The 23485-nt window shown below is 41.0% G+C and overlaps 1 long non-coding RNA gene across 1 annotated transcript in view; it reads left to right on the forward strand.

Moving 5' to 3' along the window:
* LOC138415996 (uncharacterized) overlaps window positions 1–23485 on the forward strand; it is a 229284-nt gene that overhangs the window by 70810 nt on the left and 134989 nt on the right. Inside the window, exon 2 of the long non-coding RNA XR_011247472.1 lies at window positions 16283–16366. This is a non-coding gene — a long non-coding RNA (uncharacterized lncRNA). The remainder of the gene's footprint in view (window positions 1–16282; window positions 16367–23485) is intronic.

Below are 23485 nucleotides of genomic sequence, written 5' to 3' on the forward strand. Positions count from 1 at the left end.
TTATGACCAACCTAGACAGCATGTTGAAAAGCAGAGATATTACTTTGCCAACAAAGGTCTGTCTAGTCAAGGCTGTGGTTTTTCCAGTGGTCATGTATGGATGTGAGAGTTGGACTGTGAAGAAAGCTGAACGCCGAAGAATTGATGCTTTTGAACTGTGGTGTTGGAGAAGACTCTTGAGAGTCCCTTGGACTGCAAGGAGATCCAACCAGTCCATTCTGAAGGAGATCAGCCCTGGGATTTCTTTGGAAGGAATGATGCTAAAGCTGAAACTCCAGTACTTTGGCCACCTCATGGGAAGAGTTGACTCATTGGAAAAGACTCTGATGCTGGGAGGGATTGGGAGCAGGAGGAGACGGGGACAACAGAGGATGAGATGGCTGGATGGCATCAATGACTCAATGGACATGAGTTTGGGCAAACTCCGGGAGTTGGTGATGGACAGGGAGGCCTGGCGTGCTGTGATTCATGGGGTTGCGGGGAGTCGGACATGACTGAGCGACTGAACTGACTGAATGTCAGTTTCAAGGTGGAAATTTTAAAATGCAGAAGACGACTTCACCTTTTTGGATCTGAATATTCTAGGCAATCTGACTGTAGCAAATGGCCAGAGCAACCTGGCCAAAGATCGAGCCCTGCATTCTATACTTGTAGTCTCATCATACAATGTTCTAGATGATGATAAATCCTCTATTCTTTATCTGTCAGTTATTCTGAAAGCATTATTCCCAGGTCTTTCTCAGCTGGCCATCTGCAACTGTTATCCTGCACCCCACCCTTTTCACCCTCCCACGTTTATACTTATTAAACACCCATCAGCACTGTTGCCTACTGTTGTGTTGTAGCAACCCAAGCTGTGTTTCATTGTTTCATTTTGGATTTCAATTTATGCTTTCATCAGAGCCCTTTACCACCTAAATGGCTAAGAGTCTAAGACAGGATGGATTTTTCAGATGGTAGACTGGAACATGAAGACAAATGATAAAGAGAAGTTGAAGAGTTTAGGTATATTTACTGGTAACAAATATTTCTAAAATACGATGCTGTGAAAGTGCTGGACTCAATATGCCAGCAAATTTGGAAAACTCAGCAGTGGCCACAGGACTGGGAAAGGTCAGTTTTCATTCCAATCCCAAAGAAAGGCAATGCCAAAGAATGCTCAAACTACTGCACAGTTGCACCCATGTCACACGCTAGCAAAGTAATGCTCAAAATTCTCCAAGCCAGGCTTCAACAGTATGTGAACCAAGGACTTCCAGAAGTTCAACCTGGATTTTGAAAAGGCACAGGAACCAGAGATCAAATTGCCAACATCCGCTGGGTCATTGAAAAAGCAAGAGAGTTCCAGAAAAACATCTATTTCTGCTTTATTGACTATGCTAAAGCCTTTGACTGTGTGGATCACAATAAACTGTGGAAAATTCTTCAAGAGATGGGAACACCAGACCCCCCTGACCTACCTCCTGAGAAATTTGTACGGAGGTCAAGAAGCAGCAGTTAGAACTCTACGTGGAACAACAGAAGTTCCAAATCAGGAAAGGAGTATGTCAAGGCTGTATATTGTCACGCTGCTTATTTAACCTATAAGCTGAATACATCTTGCGAAATGCCGGGCTAGATGAAGCACAAGTTGGAATCAAGATTGCTGGGAGAAATAGCAGTATCCTCAGATGCGCAGGTGACACCACCCTTATGGCAGAAAGTGAAGAGGAACTAAAGAGCCTCTTGATGAAAGTGAAAGAGGACAGTGAAAAAGGGCTTAAAACTCAACATTCAAAAAACGAAGATCATGGCATCTGGTCCCATCACTTCATGGGAAATAGATGGGGAAACAATGGAAACAGTGACAGACTTTATTTTCTTGGGCTCCAAAATCACTGCATGTGGTGACTGCAGCCATGAAATTAAAAGATGCTTGCTCCTTGGAAAAAAAGCTCTGATCAACCTAGACAGCATATTAAAAAGCAGAGACATTACTTTGCCAACAAAGATCCAAATCTAGTCAAAGCTATGGTTTTTCCAGTAGTCATGTGTGGATGTGAGAGTTGAACTGTAAAGAAAGCTGAGTGCCAAAGAATTGATGATTTTGATCTGTGGTGTTGGAGAAGACTCTTGAGAGTCCCTTGGACTGCAAGGAGGTCCAACCAGTCCATCCTAAAGGAAATCAGTCCTGAATATTCATTGGAAGGACTGAACCTGAAGCTGAAATTCCAATACTTTGGCCACCTGATGCAAAGAACCAGCTCACTGGAAAAGACCCTTATGCTGGGAAAGATTGAAGGCAAAGAAGGAGATGGTTGGATGGCATCGCTGACTCGATGCATATGTGTTTAAGAAAGCTCTGAGAGTTGGTGATGGACAGGGAAGCCTGGCGTGCTACAGTCCATGGGATCACAAAGAGTCAGACACATCTGAGTGACTGAACTGAACTGAACAAATATTTCAAGCAGCCTTACAATGGAAAATTAGAGGTGAATTTTATGGATGATGGGTATTATCAATTGATTTTAGAGTCTAGTGATTATAATCTTGTAAGAATGAAATATTTGTGGTACTCTGTAAATTTTCATATTTTCTCTCACCCCTTCTTTTGTGTGCTTTGTTGTCTGTGTCTCTCTTTCCCCTAACATTTTAGCTTTTCTCTGTTTCTTCCAATTACTCACTAATTGCTTGACTATGTAATAATATCAAAGTGTATTATCATTGTCATTTACAATGAAGAGTCTTCTTGAACTCTTAAGACTGGGTTAGGAATCCCTCTTATGTTCCTGTAACACCCTATTCTTGCACCCGAGATAGCTTATACACATTGTAACATTACTACCATTTTACTTGTCTAATTTCCAATCAGACCTTAAACATATTTTTGTGACCATTTCTCTGGTTTGCCATGAGATGCCCTTCTGCTTGGTACCATGGTTGCAACATTCTTGGGGCTCAGAACTATTTGAACCACTTCTGCTGCTTCAGACATCTGTAACGAAGTTTCTTCCCTTTCTTTATTTTCTATACTGGTAGAAGTATTTATAACAATTTGCTCCAGTTTCAGTAGAGATGTTTATCACGGTCTTCATGTCAAGGGTATCTCAGAACTTAATGTAAATCAATAGAAAGAGTGCATTCTTATAGGGATAGTAGAGAACTTGGAGCCCAGGAGTCAACTTAAGGAGGTGGCTAGCACTGCTGTGGTCACCTCCAAAAGAGTATAGCAAACACAGTTCTTTCAGAGGGTCACTACCTGAAGAGTCCAGTCTGGTAGAAGGGTTAGCATCAGAATTCTCTGAAGAATGCAGCTCCCTTATCATGGGTCTAAGAGGTTTTTATTAAATGGGAACAGATCTCAAAGAAGCAGTATGGTCTACTTTCCAATTGAGAAGAATGGAGCAGAAATTGGACAGGGGACTGGGTCTCCAGATCCAAATGCTAAGGAGTATTAAGAAGCTGAAACACAGCCCCAAAACTGGTATAGAAACTCCATCACGTGGCCCAGGGACCCAGAGTGAAAGCTGGGCACGGTGGCTGTAGCTTATTGGAGTGTGAACACCCAGGGGTCAACCAGTTATATTGAACACCATTCAAAATGCAGTAGTCAAATGCTTGTCTTCATAGGACTCCAGGGAAGGACCAACAGTGGCTTATCTTCTAACAGCTATTGTAATAGAGCCTTTGGTAAGAAGCTTTGTCTTGTAAGCTCTGAGATTGTTCCAAAATGGAATTCAAATTTGAATTACATAGTTTGTAGCAAGTGATTCAGTTATGAGGGCACACACCAAGGAACTCTGGGGGGAGTTTCTGAACAGCACAGGATACTGAACGAGAACAAAGTCATTTTCTTAGGCATCTAGAAATCAGACTCATTTTTAAATGTCAACTCTTGGGTTGCCCATGATCCAACATGCCCCACAGATATAAAAAGACACACTAAAGTGGCCATAAAAACGGTGGCCAACATGATTGGGCCAAGTTCATAAAATTATTGAATCTGTTTGTTTTATAGGCTATAATTGAAATGTGATAAATGCTTTTTATACTGAACTGCAGTAGAAGACCCAGTGGAATATGGATTATCAAGGCACATCTCTACTTTTGCCCTTTTATATTGTTTTATAATTACCTGTTTATGTGTCTGTCTCCCGAATTGGGTCTAATGACCCCAGATCATGAAGCCCTTCAGGAACTAACTTTGTGTTTTCACTTCATGGTACAGCGGCCCACACTTAGTGTGATACAGACCAATAGCTCTCCTCCAAAAACTGTTTTCCTTTTCCTTGGTTGCATATGTAGCTCTCTGAGTAGTTTGGCATCACTGTAAGTCATGTCTGAAATAGCACTCTGTCCTGAAGCCAGGACTTTGTATTAATATAAGCAAATGACATAGACCAAATCTGGCAAATGCCCAATGACTCAGAGCAGTATGGTGGCACTACAAAATACTCACTTTATGAAGATTTTCAAGGATGATTTTCCCCTAGAAACCTAACTTGAATAAATGTTGAAATACAGATTCAATCACCTGGTTATCTGAGATGGTTTTTCTGATAGGAAATGATGTCTTTTAAAGGGTCATAATATAAAAAATGAAAATTTTAACAACACATTCTTACCAGTATGCTTTTCTCTTAGGAATGAATACAGTAGGGTGTATTAACCCCAGGCGAGTAGTCCTTTCCCACTTTCTTGCTTCTGTTCCTATACTTTATGGATATTATTTCTCCTTCCAGAGATACATTCTAGTTTATATTCTTTTAAAAATTCTACTCCATATTCATTTCTGGTAGTAAAAATATTCTGGTCTAGGAAGTACATATTTGTCAGCATAAATCACATTTGATTTTTCCGTTTGTTCTGAGAGTCTTCTAGGTCTTGAGTATATATAATGGTTCTTGTAATGAAATCAGCTTGTTTGAAAATTGGACAAGTAGTTTGCAAACCAGCAGAAAACTTTCCAGGTATAGAAAAAAATCTGATCCCAGGATTGAATAAATGATGACATTAATGTAAAAGCCTATTTTTCTTCAGTCAAAACAACTTAATTAACAAACACTTACTGAGTTGACATAGTGAGTTAAAAAATAATGACAATAATAAAAAAGCTTTTATTTAGTTTCAAATCAATGATATTAATTTAATTGTTTTTAAACTCATTATTTCTGAACTCAATACTTTTGGAAAATTAACTTCATCATTCTTAAGTCATAAATAAAGCTTCTATGTTTTTAAGCAATAAATAAAGCTTCTGTACTTTGATAGGTCATGTCTCTTAATTTACAAATGAGTCATTTTCTTTTGATTATGGCTTATATCCAGGTTAAATTACATTGTGACAAATCACAATGCGTTATAGTGAAAGCTCCCTCTTGAGTCACTTTTAATTCTAATTTTCCCTTATTCCAAATAATATTTAATGCAACAGAATCCAAATACAAGGGAAGTTTGATCCCTTAAGAATTTTGAAAAAGTAGCTTGCCTGTATTTATTTATAGTTTTTCTGAGAGCTATAATAAGAATGGTTCTTGTGATAAAAGTATAGTGCATATTTAGAAAATAATAGAGTAAAACCAAATATCTAAAACATAAAATAATTGAATTTGTGATTTATACAGCTTTAGTCTCTTTAATCTTTCTTTTATTGAGATTTTGTTTTGTGAATAGATAGGCATGCCAGACATGTTTTAGATTGATTACTGTTCTCTATCATTATCTTCAATTACAAGTCTGATTCTAGGACCCTAATGAGTGTCAATGTGCTTAGTTGCTCAGTCGTGACCAACTCTTTGCGACCGCATGGACTGTAGCCCGCCAGGCTCCTCTGTCCATGGGGATTCTCCAAGCAAGAATCCTGGAGCGAGTTGCCATGCCCTTCTCAGGGGATCTTCCCAAGCCAGGGACTGAACCCCAGTCTCCCACATTGCAGGCAGATTCTTTACCATTTGAGCCACCAGAGCAGCCCCAAAGTTAGTTGACACCACAGCTATCTCCCACAGCATCCTAATACAGTGTCTGAAAGTGTTAATCCCTCAGTCATGCGCAACTCTTTGTGACCCATGGACTGTAGCCTGCTTGGCTCCTCTGTCCGTGGGATTTTCTAGTCTAGAATACTGGAGTGGGTTGCCATTTCCTTCTCCAGGGTCCTGACCCAGTGATCGAACATGGGTCTCCTGCATTGCAGACAGACTCTTTACCGTCTAAGCTACTGGGGGAGCAGGACCCCTAACCCTAATGGAAAATTTCCGATCTTTAGTGAGAAGAGTCTTGAATGATTAGAAATCTCTAGGCTTCTTCTTTTCTAGATTAAGAATGACTCACCTGATAGCAAATACTAATTCCACACTTTGGGATCACCCCAAATTTTTTTATATTAAGTCACTCGATCAGACATCCTTGTGTGCAGATTATATGAGTTATTAACAGATAACTATGGTGAAATAGAGCTTGTTGTTTACTATGAGTTAGTAAGAAATAATTCTTAATAATGCAAATGAACTTTTCAATAGACACAATTATATTACTTGTTTGAAAGCATGAAGTTAAAATACTAGTGGTAGTCAGTAAGTAAATGGATGAAAACACTGGTACTTAGCAGAGTAAGTTTTTCTTATGAAGTGAATCTTATGTAGATGTAGAGTACCTCTGATCATATAGTGCTTTACAGTGACAGAGAATGAGATGGTCCGATAGCATCACTGATGTAATGGACAAGAGTTTGAGCAAATTCCGGGAGACAGTGAAGGGCAGATGGGGTGTGGTGTGCTGCAGTCCATGGGGTTGCAAAGAGTCAGACACAGCTAAGCAACTGAACAACAACGTAGATGTAGAACCATTAACGAATTATGGTAAGGGAGACTGGAGAAATACATACTCCATCATTCCACTTTATCCAAGAAAGGGGAGAGCAGGGTGTCAGTTGGAGGTGTGTTAGAAAGCTCAAGGGATTGAGAGCATTTTGGAGAATCTCTGATGGAAAAAAAAGAGAAAAGCTTGTTCAAGTGCCAAAAAATTTTTTTGATGTTTTGAGCCCACCTAATATTGGAAAACCATAAATTTAGATGCAGTATTGAAATTCCATAAATATTTAAACACTTAATATATGCTTGGATGTTCTAGGCAACGGGGATTCAGCCAAGTCCTCATTGAGTTTGCCTCCTGGAGGGATAAAGAGTTTCTGTGGTACAAAGCAAGAAGACTGCTTGCTTAGTGGCTTCAGATTGGAGAATTTCAAGAGTTAAGTGCGGAGGAAGGGCAGGAGTTTAATTCATTTCACTGCAAGAAGCATTTATTGAATATCTATAATATCCCAGCCATCCTGTTAGTTGTTGGAGAATCAAGGATCAAAAAATAGTCTCTCTCTTTCAAGAGCACTTATAACTTTCTTTTTTTTTTTTTACTTTATTTTACTTTACAATACTGTATTGGTTTTGCCATACATCAACATGAATCTGCCACGGGTGTACACGTGTTCCCAATCCTGATACCCCCTCCTACCTCCCTCCCCATACCATCCCTCTGGGTCATCCCAGTGCACCAGCCCCAAGCATCCTGTATCCTGCATCGAACCTAGACTGGCGATTCGTTTCTTATATGATCTTATACATGTTTCAATGCCATTCTCCCAAATCATCCCACCCTCTCCCTCTCCCTCTCCCACAGAGTCCGAAAGACTGCTCTGTACATCTGTGTCTCTTTTGCTGTCTCGCATACATATCGTTACCATCTTTCTAAATTCCATATATATGTGTTAGTATACTGTATTGGTGTTTTTCTTTCTGGCTTACTTCACTCTGTATAATCGGCTCCAGTTTCATCCACCTCATTAGAACTGATTCAAATGTATTATAGCTTTCTGAGAAGGACAGAAGTGCTAGCAGGTATTGTCACTAGTATGTGGCCAGTACTCTGACGGCCTGGGGAGCAGTGTGTACAGGGCAAAGTCCATAGCTCAGTCTGGGAAGGGCCTGGAGAAAAGTGTCAGGGGGATGAAAACTAGGCAAGTGGGTCCCTGGGCCAGGCCTTCAGACAGCATGCTGCTGCTGCTGCTGCTGCTGCTGCTGCTAAGTTACTTCAGTCATGTCCGACTCTGTGCAACCTCATAGACAGCAGCCCACCAGGCTCCCCCATCCCTGGGATTCTCCAGGCAAGAACACTGGAATGGGTTGCCATTTCCTTCTCCAATGCGTGAAAGTGAAAAGTGAGGGTGAAGTAGCTCAGTCTTGTCTGACTCTTAGCATAGCCAGGCTCAAAGACATTAAAGAAACTTGTGTGATGCCCGAAGAAAACTGTATACTGATTGATACCCTCCTGCATAAAGGATGAGGAAAGCAGTGTCTGGTGACGCGGCTGGTGGAATAGTGAAGAGATCACAGAGCTTCTTGGTGGTTGGTACCAGTAAGAAAATAAGACTGTACTCTATAGCACAGGGAATATATTCAATGTCCTATGACAGACCATAATGGGAAAAGATATTAAAAAATATATATATATATATATACACACACACATATGTTTCTCCCAGAAATCTTGATTCCAGCTTGAGCTTTATCTAGCCTGGCATTTCTCATGATGTATTCAGCATATAAGTTAAATAAACAGGGTGACAATATACAGTCTTGATGTACTCCTTTCCCAATTTGGAGCCAGTCCATTGTTCCATATCTGGTTCTAACTGTTGCTTCTTGACCTGCATACAGGTTTCACAAGAGGCAGGCAAGGTGGTCGGGTATTCCCATCTCTTTAAGAATTTTCCACAGTTTGTTGAGATCCACACAGTCAAAGGCTTTAGCATAATCAATGAAGCAGAAGTAGATGTTTTTCTGAAATCCTCTTGCTTTCTCTATGATCCGGAGGATGTTGGCAGTTTGATCGAAATCCTCTTGCTTTCTCTATGATCCAGAGGATGTTGGCAGTTTGATCTCTGGTTTCTCTGCTTTTTATAAATCCCCTTGAACATCTGGGATTTCTCAGTTCACGTACTGGTGAAGCCTCACTTGAAGAATTTTGAGCATTACTTTGCTAGTATGTGAAATGAGTGCAACTATGCAATAGTTTGAGCAGCCTTTGGCATTGCCCTTCTTTGGGATTGAAATGAAAACTGACCTTTTCCAGTCCTGTGGCCACTGCTGAGTTTTCCAAATTTGCTGGCATATTGAGTAGCACTTTGGATTTGAGCTAGGTCAGCTGGAATTCTATCACCTCCTCTAGCTTTGCTTGTGTGATGCTTCCTAAGTCCCACTTGGCTTCGTTTTCCAGGATGTGTGGCTCTAGGGGAGTGATCACACCATGGTGGTTATCTGGGTCATGAAGATCTTTTTTGTGTAGTTTTTCTGTGTATTCTTGCCACTTCTTAATATCTTCTGCTTCTGTCAGGTCCATACTGTTTCTGTCCTTTACTGTGCTCAACTTTGCATGAAAAGTTCTCTTGGTATCTCTAATTTTCTTGAAGAGATCTCTAGTCTTTCCCATTCTATTGTTTTCCTTTATTTCTTTGCATTGTTCACTGAGGAAGGCTTTCTTATCTCTCCTTGCTATTCATTGGAACTCTGCATTCAAATGGATATATCTTTCCTTTTCTCCTTTGCCTTTCACTTCTCTTCTTTTCTCAGCTATTTGTAATGCCTCCTCAGACAACCATTTTGCCTTTTTACATTTCTTTTTCTTGGGATGGTTTTGCCCATTGCCTCCTATACAATGTTATGAACCTCCCCCCATAGTTCTTCAAGTACTCTCTCTATCAGATCTAAACCCTTGAATCTATTTGTCACTTCCACTGTATTTGTCACTTACACTGTAAAGGATTTGATTTAAGTCATACCTGAATGGCCTAGTAGTTTTCGTTCCTTCAACTTAAGTCTGTATTTTGCAGTAAGTCAGCTCCCGGTCTTATTTTTGCTGATTGTATAGAGCTTCTCCATCTTTGGCCACAAAGAATATAATCAATCTGATTATATCAATAACCTTAGATATGCAGATGATACCACCCTTACTGCAGAAAGTGAAGAGGAACTAAAGAACCTCTAGATGAAGGTGAAAGAGGAGATTGAAAAGCTGGCTTAAAACTCAACATTCATAAAACTAACGTCATGGCACCCAGTCCCATCACTTCATGGCAAATAGATGGGGAAAAAATGGAAACAGTGACAGACTTTATTTTCTTGGGCGCCAAAATCACTGTGGATGGTGACTGTAGCCATGAAATTAAAAGACGCTTGCTCCTTGGAAGAAAAGCTATGACCAACCTAGACAACATATTAAAAAGCAGAGACATTATTTTACCAACAAAGGTCTTTATAGTCAAAGCCATGGTTTTTCCAGTGGTCATGTATGGATGTGAGAGTTGGACCATAAAGAAGGCTGAGCTTCAAAGAATTGATGCTTTGGAACTGTGGTATTGGAGAAGACTCTTGAGAGTCCCTTGGACAGCACAGAGATCAAACTAGTCAATCCTAAAGGAAATCAGTCCTGAATATTAATTGGAAAGACTGATGCTGCAATTGAAGCTTCAGTAGATTGGCCACCTGATGCAAAGAACTGACTCATTAGAAAATATTCTGATGCTTGGAAAGATTGAAGGCAGCAGCAGAAGTGGATGACGGGGGACAGGGTGATTGGATGATCTCACTAACTCAATTGACGTGAGTTTGAACAATCTCCAGGAATTGGTGGAGGACAGGGCAGGGAAGCTTGGTGTGCTGCAGTCCACTGGGTCATAAAGAGTCAGACGTAATTTAGCAACTAAACAACAACAATATAACACTGGCCTGTTTCCTGCTCGTGAAATTTATAGTTCTGCATGCCTTTGTTTTTGTAAAATATTTTTGCCAATATTATCATATTTCATCATCAGAACATCCCTTTGAGCCGTATCCAATGCTTTCCCCCTTGGTTTACAGATGAGGAAAGTTACAGAGATGAAATATTTTTCTCCAAGTCTTATAGATAGTATTGGCGGAATTGGGCTAAAAACTAAGATTTCTGTTTTTTCTTTTCTTTTTTGTTTTATTTGTTTGGAGAAGAGAAAAATTTGTTGCAGGGCCAACAAGGAAAATGGGTAGCTCATGCCTAAAAACCTTGGACTTCAAAGACTGACTTTTCAAGAAATAGAACTGGCAAGGGTCCTTTCTTATTTTATATATCAGAGGCACGCATTTGGTTTATATAATTTTCTAATACAAAATTTGGTTGCTTTTAGAACTAACTTTGGCCCATTATCTTCTTGAATCTTTCAGAAGCAAGAAAAAACTCAAAAGTAGATTTTTTTTTTTTCAAAACCTTGTTAGCTACAATCTTGAATCTGGGAGAGAAGATGTATCTTTCTAGGCCTAGTTTTATATTTAGTAAAATGAGACATGTTTAATTTTATTTTAAAAAAGAAATTAAGGCAAAAGGAGAATATTTTGCATCATCTGTGTATCAGGGTGCAGTGACTTTTTTTGATAGCAAACATCTATCAAGGAGTTATAAAAATTCAACAACCTTCATGTTCAGTTTTAAAAGTTAATTTTTGGATTTTGCTCCAAGATACCAAAAATATTTGTACTCTTTTTCATACACTAGTAAATCTCATTTTCAGAGATGCCTAGATGGTATTCATCTTTGTGATCATTACCAAGTGGGACAGTCACATTATTGTCTTTGTGAACCACTGTATACCTCTTCCCAATGGGTGATGCAGTGGAGTTACCAGACCAGAAGTTAAATCATTAAAGTAAAAAAAGAAGTGATTTATTTAAAATTCCTCTTTTTTGCTGCTAGTCATAGGCAAAGGAAGCTGCCCAAATGGTTTCTACTTCTCTTCTTTTCATTTTTCCCCCCTAAGCTTTCTCTTAAATTGTCATTTACTGCCAATGGTGTCAAATGTGTTATTCCTTGTTAAGAATAAACTTTATTGAACTGGAAATCTCATCCTCTTACTATTTATTAATATAGTTTTAGAAGAATCCTCCCATTTTGGTTGGTAGCTCCTCAGTTGGGTTTCAATGTGATGCACTTCTTGGCTCTTTAGTCCCATGGGCACTGTGCTGAGACAGACTTACCCAGGCTTCCTTTGAACACAGAAATGAAAATCAATAAACAATTTGAACTTCTTCAAGGAGAATTTTTCTTCTCTAATGAATATACAAGCTTGGTTACAGCTTAATTCAAAGATTGAATTTAGTGAGTGTTTTTGAATGCACTATAAGCATGACAGACACAAACCTCAAACACCATGTCTCACAGGGAGACAGTGCTTAAAAAAAATTCATACTCTCCCATTCCAAGTCCACATAGAAATGAGACAACTCAACTGTAGTAATATTTACTTGAGACATGGCCCAGGGAATGCCCAGTCATATTATTTGTGCTGTCTTCACATGAAGATTTTGAAAGCAAATATATGGATAAACAAAAAAGAGCCCAATTAAATGAAACAAATATTTTATCAGTTAGGATTTTGCTATCTTTTAAGGGGAAGAATATTCACCTCTGGCCTTAGTTAAGTCTTGGTCCAGGGGCTCATCTGGTGTTACTACGATCCACTTCTGTGTGTCCCTCTGTTCCTTCTGTGTGTTAACCAGTGAAGTTGTTCAGTCGTGTCCGACTCTTTGTGATCCCATGGACTGTAGCCTACCAGGCTCCTCCATCCATGGAATTTTCCAGGCAAGAGTACTGGAGTGGGTTGCCATTTCCTTCTCCAGAGGATCTTCCTGACCCAGGGACTGAACCCAGGTCTCCCACATTGCTTTACCACCTGAGCTACCAGTGAAGCCCATAACTGTGTGTTCATCCTTATTCTTTGCTTCAGAGCAAAGCACTCCCACATGACACCAAAATGCCTCCCAAGGAAATGAGCTAAGCTTTTTTTTTTTTTTTTTCCCACAATAATTGAAAAAGAGCCCAGATCCTGTTTCTCATTGACCTTATTAGGGTCCCGAGCTCACTGTTATCTCTGCTGCCAGAGGGGTAAGATACACTGATTGACTGAAGGCTATCTGAGTTCACCCTTGAATTAAGGGTGGTATCAACCCCAAGCAAGTCTTCAACTGTTTGCCAGAAGTGATTTCTCTTAAGGAATTTGAGGAAATAGTTCCCCAAAAGAGTGGTGTGAAAGTACTGTATGACCAAAACCACAGATAGAGGCCAGGAAAACAGACTTGAGAAATGGTTGAATAAGTTAATTAGTTAATGGTACTATTAGAAACATCTTTTAAAATGTGGTAATAAGTTGGGCTGTGACTGTGATTCATCACCAGTGACTTATAATATTAAACATATATGTTAATGGATGATGACACTTTTGAAAGTTTTAAGAATAAAGATACAGCTGTATAAATACCAATTCAATACCATAAATGCAACTAATTACTTACCTGTAAAGTCTATTATTAAATGCCTGTGAAAAATAAGGATTTCATGCCTCTTACTGTAAATGACTTCCAAGACTATATCCTTTATCTTCACAGTATTTTATCATTAAGTTTCTAATTTTCCTGCATGATTTAACAATATGCACATTGGAGCCATGAAAGGGAAAAAAAACATTGCATTTCCCTCCTCACCTCCCATTTTTCTCTGGCAATAGAGAAGGAACATGTAGAAAGAGAAAGTCATAGGACTGACCTTTCTTTATCTTGTTAAATCCAGAGACAACATCCTTGTGCTGGTTTATGACAAGAGGCCAGTTGAAAAATCCACAAGATAATCTGTTGATTAATGATGGCTGGCAGTTTTGGAATTTACAAACGGGAACAAACTACATCTTCCTGACCCTGCTGAGAAGACTGTCAATTCTTTAGTCTAGTCCCAGGTTCTTGCTTTTGACTCGTGTCTACTGACAGTATCTGTGGTGGTTTTGCCATATGGTCATAAGTTCCTCAACACTTCTCCTTCTAAATGTTTTTATTGTTGTTGTTTAGTTGCTAGGTAATGTCCAGCTCTTTTGTGACCCCATGGACTATAGACCACTATAGGCTCCTCTGTCCATGGGACTTTCCAGCAAGAATACTGGAGTGGGTTGCCATTCCCTTCTCCAGGGCATCTTCCCAACCCAGGGATCAAACGTGCATCTCCTGCATTGGCAGGCGGATTCTCAGATGGTGCTGAGCCACCAGGGAAGCCTGTCCCTCTAAATGTTGGAGCCCAATTCCCATCCTCTTGCATATGGCTTGGCCTCACTTCTAACAAACAGAAGATGGCAAACATGATCGTATACCTACTTTAGGTCATTAAAGGTATAGCAGTTTCCTCCTTGATTTCTCTTTCTCCTTTGGACCTTGTGCTGGAAGCCAGTGGCCATTTGATAACAACACTTCAGAAGCCCTGTAACGAGGTCCTGTGCTAACAAACAAAGGCCCTCTGCCTACTGCTGAAGGAGGAAACAGACAGAACAGGCTCCATCTTGAAAGCAGGACTCCATCTTGGGCTGGACTGGACTTTGAGCTACATGTCCAGGATCTATGGAAGTGACGTATCAACTGGAAAACCAGACCCCCCAGATGGAAGAGCCCCAGAGCTCATACCTAGACTCTCAGTCACCTAAAAGAATACCCTAATTATCTGTGTAACTGAATAGAATCATAAATTCTATTATGTTTATTGGGGTATGACCACAGGCCTATTGATAACCTATTGATAATTGTCCACTGTTAACTACCTAGGTTTAAGGCATAAGAATCACAAGTTAACTTTGATTGTATCTTTCTCTTCCTCTGTTCAGACTAGTTTCAGGGAATTTGGGGAGGTGGGTTTGGGCACATACACTTAAGGTATATAAGGTTTTCACAAAAACTGGTCAGGGTCCTTGGCTAAGAGGAATCTCTGCCTTGGGCCCCTGATGTAATAAACAGCACTCCACTATCTGCATTGTCCTTCTGAGTGAGTTTGTTTCCCGGAAGCGTGGCTACAACATTGCCAGCTAGAGAGAGAGGTTCCCACCTCGAGCTGTGTGAGTGAACCATCTTGGAAGTGGGTCCTTTAGCCCTCCTTAGCTGAAACGTCCGGCCATATCTTGACCTCAATCTCATGACAGACCCTGAACTAGAACCAGTAGGCTAAACTCTTTCCAGATCATTACCTTCAGAAAATGTGTGAGATAATAAACATTTGCTGCTTTAAGCCACTTGCGGGATTCACTGGGGATTATGTTTGGGAATCTGATTCCCTGTTGCTCATCAAGATACAAACTCTCCTGACATGTGTTGCTGTTTAGTCACTAAGTCGTGTCCTGCTCTTTTGCAGCCCCACAGACTGTAGCCCTCCAGGCTCCTCTGTCCCTGGAATTTCCCAGACAAGAATACTGTAGTGGGTTGCCATTTCTTTCTTCAGGGGATCTTCCCGAACCAGGGATCGAACCTGCGTCTCCTGCATTTGCAGGGAGATTCTTTACCACTGAGTCACGAGGGAAGCCCTTCATGACATGTATTGACCAATAAATTAGTCAATCAATTGAGCATATATTTACTACTTACCCCTTCCATGCCCAGGATAATCTCAAATCTAACCACAATACCTTCCTTACCTCATCATATCTTCTTTACATGAGTTTCTAGTAAGTAGCATATAGTTGAGCACATAATTTTGCTTTAAGGAACTTCTCTCTGTTATATTTGGGCAATTTCCCCAAAGGCAGAGATCTTCCTGTTTTAAAATATTTCTGAATGCATTTCTGGACTCAGAAGAAGTCTTGATGAATTGAAGTAGCAAATGAGCTCCTTCAACTTGCTTGACTCCCAAGGAAATTAAATAAATGACTCTTTCAGAGCAAGTGCTTTTTGCAGTCTTAGGAGAGAGGAGTCAGTTTTCCCCATTCCGGTCACTTCCTGCTTTATCCCTTGTGGAGAGCAGGTATCAGCAAACATTTCTGTAAAGGGCCAGGAAGTAAAGAGTGTGGGTTTCTCAGGCATATGCAACTACTCAGCTGTATTGTGATGATGTGAAAGCAGGTGTCGACAATACAGAAATTAGTGGAGGTGATGTGTCCCAATAAAAGTTTATTTACAAACATAGGTGCTAGGACAGTTTTGGCCCCTGGGCTGTAGTTTGTGGACCCATGTCCTAGGGTGGTATTTCCCAGCATTGGTATATCATAAGCATCACCTGGAAAGCTTGTTTTACAATAACCACGACTCTGTGAAAATGTGTTTTGACTAAGCACCTCCATTGATCCTTATAATCTGACAAATTTGGAAGCCCTAGAGAAATGAATCAAACCTGGGGTTTCCTTTGTACCAGGGGGTGCTTTCTTCTGTGAGATGTGAAATGAGAATGTGAGGCAAGAATCACAAATTGCATTTCTTTTTTTTTTATTTCTTAGATCACTCTGTGAGGCAAGTATGATCTTAGTTTCCTGACAAGGGATCTAACACCACCACCTGAAGTGGAACCATTGGGCCACCGGGTGAGTCCCACAAATAACATTCTTTGATGTAGGATCTCTCCGATTTCATGAGGCTACACAATCTAAGGACTGGCTATTATGTTTCTCATAAACACATGACTGAATTTCTTATGGTAGGAATGACAACCTACCAGGTAAAATCACTTCCCCCATTTCATTAAGGAAAAATTAATGCCCCAGGAAAACTTCTGGACTTGGTTTGAAGGATGCAGTCCCCCTGTTCTACACAACGTGTAGTTTTCTTAAAATGATAGTTGCTTTGCAAGATTAAGATTTTTTAAGATATAGAATTCAGATACATAATATGAAACAAGGCATAGGGCAGAAACACTTAAATCTGTCCAAGTTTGACCCAAGAGATGGCGCATATATATAGCATTATGCTGTAATTTCAAATGTGTAGTTCATTTGTTAAGAATAAACTTAAACAATTGCAATTTTTGAATGAGTTTCCTATATGTATCCTGGGACTCTTGTTCTAGTCCAAATTAGTGAGATACAGTATATCCTGGGTCAGGACAATCCCCTGGAGAAGGAAATGGCAACCCACTCCAGTGTTCTTACCTGGAAAATCCCATGGACAAAGGAACCTGGTGGGCTACTATCCATCGGATCGTGAAGAATCAGACACGACTGAAGTGACTTGGGATGGACGGAGTACATTAAGATTGCCTTTCTTTTCATTTTTTATTGAGTACATGTGTTTTATAATTTCAGCAAATATCAGCAAGGAGCAAACTAACCCTATTAATTGCCCCCAGGGCTCCCACTCAACTCTGGGTGTCACAAAGCAGAACTGTAGCTAGATTTGTAGAGAGTACATGGTTGGCAATATGGACGTTTTGCACTGGAACTCTTTTATCGTGGGAGACTGTCTTGTGCATTGTATGTATGCTGGTTTTCAGCCTTCATTGCCTCTATTTGCTGGATTCCAGTAGCTCTCTCAAGTTGTAACAATCAACAATGTCTCCAGACCCTGCCAAAAGTCCCCAGCTGAGGGTGGGAGGGAAGGGCAGGAAACATCCCTGTTAAGAACCATTGTTATCAAGACTGTGTGAATACCGGAAGCAAAGTGAAGAAGTGGGACAGCTTCCCAGACATCTCATATTAAGTCCCTGCCCTCAGAGTCTCCTGAAATCCTTAGATAAGGAAAAGATGGGCTCATTCAAGCTGTAATTATTCAGGTAATTGACTCAGTGCTCCTCTTTGCTTTCAATGTGCGAACACCAGCAGTGAGACTGAGCTCTCCTGGGAACTGCACGGGACTCCATTCTTCAGGAGCACCTGGGGACCATCATGTGTCGGCTCCCTCAGTAATAATTTTCCAGCACCCAGATGTTAGAAAAACCATTTGTACACACTGACCCAGGCTTGCTGCATTTTAATAAATCTGCACCCAGAGAATGCCAGGGAGTATGAGGAAGAACTAGGCAGCGTACACCATCTGGTGTTTTTAAAAATACATGCCATGAGCCCAATTAAGAATTTATTTTTAGGCTATTTATGAATGAGCTGATTTTGAATGAAACAGGAGCTACCTAACCCTAAAATAAATGAACTAGCTTCAAAATTTTCTTTGAAATTGAATTTTTAAGTGTGATTTCATAATAATGGGATTTTAGAAGACAACCTAAGCCTTTGTATGAGTTGAATTGTTTCCTCCCTGCAAAAAATTCATTCCTCAAAGCTCTAACCCCTAAGTATTTCAGAAAGTAATCATATTTGGCACTAAAGTCTTTAAAGTGGGAATTAAGTTAAATAAACAGGTTAGCGTGTTATTCACTCAGTTGTGTTTGACTCTTTGCAATCGCATGGACTATAGCCCACCAGGCTCCTCTGTCCGTAGAATTCTCTAAGCAAGAATACTGGAGTGGGTAGCCATTCCCTTTTCCAGGGGTTCTTCCCAATCCAGGGATTGAATGTGGGTCTCCTGCATTGCAGGCAGACTCTTAACCACCTGAGCCATCAGGGCAAGCCCTCATTCATTAGTGTGGGCCCTAATTCAATGACTGGGGTCCTTATAAGAAGAGACTTGGACACAGATGCATGCAGAACAGAGAACACAACAAGAAGGCGGCCATCTTCGAGTCAAGGGGAGAGGCCTCAAAAGAAAGCAAACCTGCTGACGCCTCGGTTTTGGACTTCTAGCCTCCAGAATTGTAAGAAAATCCATTTACCTTGTTTAAGCCGCTACATCTATGGTATCTGGTTATGGTAGTTCTAGCAAAGCAATATAGTGGGTTCTGTAACCCATTTGTTCCCTGACCTGCAAATAAGGGTTGTAAGTATAGGAAAATGACCACTTCCTTGAAAGTGCCTCTCTCTACTCCCCACCCAAGTCAAGGTAGTAAATCAGAAGCAGATCATGTTCCTGATGCAGTATCAGAGATGAGTAGTCTCGTTCAAAACCAGAAAGATAGAGCCACGGTGGCATCTCATCTATCTGTTCAGTTCACTTGTTTGGTCTCAGCAAAACCTAATGGATCTTAGCAGATGATAGTGAACTTCTGGAAACTAGTTGATAGACTCAGTTGCAACTGTTATCTGGATATGGTATCATCACTGAAGAACATGAACCAACACAGCCCCTTGTACTTGGTACGTATGTATTAACTGACAAATTATTTTTTCTCAGAACTCTAATAGAGAGAATTAAAAGCAGTTTGCATTTACATGACAAGGACAGAAGTTTACCTTTATTATCTTTGTCCTGATCTCTTAACTTATCCTGCTTTTTTTTTAACATAACATCATCCATGGGGACCTTAATCATCTTTATATTGTATATAATATCACAAAGTGCACCCTGTTGATGATATCATGCTAACTGGCCTTGAGAAAGTAGGAAATAGTTAGAGTCTTGGTAAGACATCTGCCTGCCACAGAGTATGAGAAAACCATGAAGATCCATCAATCCTACCACACTTGGGAAGATTTTAGGAGTTTAGTCACCTTGGGCATGCTGGCATATCCTCTCTAAGACTGTAGTACTTTGTTACTTCTACCATTAAGAAGGGCTTCCCTGATAGCTCAGTTGGTAAAGAATCCACCTGCAGTGCAGGAGACCCTGGTTCAATTCCTGGTTCAGGAAGATCTTCTGGAGAAGGGATAGGCTACCCACTCCAGTATTCTGGCCTGGAGAATTCCATGAACTGTACAGTCCATGGGGTCTCAAAGAGTCAGACACAGCTGAGTGACTTTCACTTTACTTTCCACATTTACAATTAAGAAAGAAGCCAAATAACTATTAGATCCCTTTGAATTCTGGAAGCAAGATTACACTGCATTTGGTAATACTGCTGTGATCCATTTACAATTTTTCTGGTTTTGAATCAAGCACAGAGCAAGAGGGAGTTCTGTGTGGTTTGGTGGGGTTAGCTTCTCGGATGCCTGGGCTGTATCAGCAAATCCTGTGGTGCTCCAGCTGTCTGTAATGGATGAGATTGCTCTGTGGCATTTCTAGCAAGCTCTTGAAGGAGAGTCAAAGTTAGAACCTTAGGGTACTGGGATAAGACCTGCATGTGGTGAAGTACCATTCTGTGCTCTTAGAACAGCTTCCGATTGACTACTTGGTCATCAAGGACACAGAGCATCTGATCACTGGGCTCAAGTGACTCTTCGTAGCCACCCATTATGAATTCAGCATTATTAGATTTACTGAGTTATACACTGGGATGGACCCAACAGCACTTCATTGTGGTATGGAAATGATGCATCCAGAACCAGCTCAAGCAGATCCAGAAAGCACAGATGAATTATATGCAGAGACAGTCCAGGCTCCCTCATAACCCACCTATGCTTTTCCCACAATGGAGCTTCCTTCACCCCATACCATGCCTTCATTGCTGATATGTGTGTGTGTATTGGGCGAAGGGTGATTTGCTTATAATCAACAGAACAGCGAAAAAGACATAGGACTAGTTAATAGGCTTGAAAAAATGTTGGCTGTGATTGAAATGGTTTGCATCTCAGCCCCACCTAAGAGAGCCTTGGAGGACAGGAGGAAAGGGGAATCTTCCTAGCAGGTGGAGCTTTGAGACATACACTTAGTTGTACCCTTTGTATGAAGGGAAGTGGTCTGAATTCCAAAATACAAAATATGTATTGATTCCTGTTGTTGTTCGGTCACTGAGTTATGCCTGACTCTGCAACCCCATGGACTACAGCACACCTGTCCTTCACCATCTCCCAGAGTTTATTCAAACTCACATCCATCGAGTCAGTAGTACTATCTAACCATTTCATCCTCGGCTGCCCTCCTCTCATTTTGCCTTCAGTCTTCCCCAGCATCAGGGCCTTTGAGCTTCAGCATCCATCCTTCTAGTGAATATTCAGGGTTGATTTCCTTTAGGATTGACTAACTTGATTTCCTTGGAGTCTAACAGACTCTGAACAACAGAGTCTAACAGCACAATTCGAAAGCATCAATTCTTTGGCACTCAGCCTTCTTTATGGTCCAATTCTCACGTCTGTACATGACTACTGGAAAAATCAAGCAAAGTGATGTCTCTGCTTTTTAATATGCTGACTAACTGGAGAAGGCACTGGCAACCCACTGCAGTACTCTTGCCTGGAAAATCCCATGGATGGAGGAGCCTGGTAGGCTGCAGTCCATGGGGTCGCAGAGTGGGGCATGACTGAGCAAATTCACTTTAACTTTTCACTTTTCACTTTCATGCATTGGAGAAGGAAATGGCAACCCACTCCAGTGTTCTTGCCTGGAGAATCCCAGGGACGGGGGAGCCTGGTGGGCTGCCATCTATGGGGTCACATAGAGTCGGCCACGACTGAAGTGACTTAGCAGCAGCAGCAGCAAGTTTATTATCAGTTTTCCTCCAAGGAGCAAGTGTCTTTTAATTTCATGGCTGCAGTCACCACCCGCAGTGGTTTTGGAGCCCAAGAAAATAAAATCTGTCACTGCTTCCAGTTTTTCCCCTTCTATTTGCCATGTGCAGAATACATCATGAGAAATGCTGAACTAGATGAAGCACAAGCTGGAATCAAGATTCCCAGGAGAAATATCAATAATCTCAGATATGCAGATGACACCACCCTTATGGCAGAAAGCAAAGAGGACCTAAAAAGCCCCTTGATGAAAGTGAAGGAGGAGAATGAAAAAGTCGGCTAAAAACTCAACATTCAGAAAACTAAGATCATGGCATCTGGTCCTATCACTTCATGGCAAATAGATGGGGAAACAATAGAAACAGTGACAGACTTTATTTTGGGGGGCTCCAAAATCACTGCAGATGGTGACAGCAGTCATGAAATTAGAAGACACTTGCTCCTTTGAAGAAAAGCTATGACCAACCTAGACAGCATATTAAAAAGCAGAGACATTACTTTAAACGAAGATCTGTCTAGTCAAAGCTATAGTTTTTCCAGTAGTCATGTATGGATGTGAGAGTTGGACTATAAACAAAACAGAGTGCTGAAGAATTGATGCTTTTGAACTGTGATGTGAGTCCTTTCGACAGCAAGGAGATCCAACCAGTCCGTCCTAAAGGAAATCAGTCCTGAATATTCATTGGAAGAACGGATGCTGAAGCTGAAACTCCAATAGTTTGGCCACCTGATGCAAAGGACTGACTCATTTGAAAAAACCCTGATGCAGGGAATGATTGAAGGTGGGAGGAGAAGGGGATGACAGAGGATGATATGGTTGGATGGCGTTGCCAACTCAATGGACATGACTTTGAGTAAGCTCTGGGAGTTGGTGATGGACAGGGAAGCCTGGCGTACTGCAGTCTGTAGGGTTGCAAAGAATCAGACGTGACTGAGCTCCTGAACTGAACTGATTTGCCATATGATTCCTGCTGCTGCTGCTAAGTCACTTCAGTCGTGTCCGACTCTGTGCGGCCCCATAGACGACAGCCCACCAGGCTCCCCCGTCCCTGGGATTCTCCAGGCAATAACACTGGAGTGGGTTGCCATTTCCTTCTCCAATGCATGAAAGTGAAAAGTGAAAGTGAAGTCACTCAGTCTAGGCAGGAACAAATGGTTTGCCTGGTTGGTCAGGGGTCTGTGCAGAAGAATACTGGAAATCAGTAAGAAGGAGGGCTATGAAAGAGCTGGGTGAGGGGACCAGGAAGGTGGTCTCCAAATGTTAGCATTTTTTAATCTCAGTCTGATGCTCACTTAGAAAACCTTTCTTTTGTCATTAAGATTCTCACTATCCTATCAGGTGGACAGAATAACCTGTTCGGGGGATGTCAGCCAGCCTCGCAGAATGGGGAATCTGGATTCTCCAGCTACCAAAGGGGCCCAGTTTTCTGCCCAGAAGTGGAAGGTGGTTATCTCCTTATGGGGTGAAATTGCATGCATGGATGGTTGATTTACAATGATGTGTTAGTTTCATGTGTACAGCAAAGCAATTCAGTCATACATGTACATATATCCACTCATTTCTAGATTCTTTCCCCATATAGGTTATTACAGAGTATTTAGTAAAGAAGGAAATGGCAACCCACTCCAGTATTCTTGCCTGGAGAATCCCAAGGACGGAGGAGCTTGGTGGGCTATAGTCCACGGGTCGCAAAGAGTCTGACACGACTGAGCAACTTCACTTTCGCATTAGTAAAGTTCCCTAGGCTACATAGTAGGCCTTCGTTGGTTATTTGTTTTATTTATAGCAGTGTGTATATGTTAATCTCAAATGCCTAATTTGCCCCTATTTTCCACTTTCCTCTTTGGTGATCTTAAATTTGTTTTATATATCTGTGAGTGTATTTCTGGTTTGTAAACAAGTTTCTTTGTATCGTTTTTTAGATTCCACCTATGAGTAATATCATATGGTATCTGTCCTTCTCTAACTTACAGTTTTGCAAGAACTATTTGTATGCATCTCTTCCCAACTTTGCATTCAGTGATGTCACTTGGTAGCTTAAAATCGACTGTGTTAGGAGTATTTACACTAGGGAAACTGGCAGATGCTAGATATCAGGACTCTTCTTCCCTAGAGAAAGAGAGTGAAAGTCACTCAGTTGTGTCCAACTCTTTGCGGCCCCATGGACTATACAATCCATGGAATTCTCCAGGCCAGAATACTGGAGTGGGTAGCCTTTCCCTTCTCCAGAGGATCTTCCCAACCCAGGGATCGAACCCAGATCTCCTGCATTG

This window comes from Ovis canadensis, chromosome 12, assembly GCF_042477335.2.
Source record: "Ovis canadensis isolate MfBH-ARS-UI-01 breed Bighorn chromosome 12, ARS-UI_OviCan_v2, whole genome shotgun sequence".
NCBI lineage: Eukaryota > Metazoa > Chordata > Mammalia > Artiodactyla > Bovidae > Ovis > Ovis canadensis.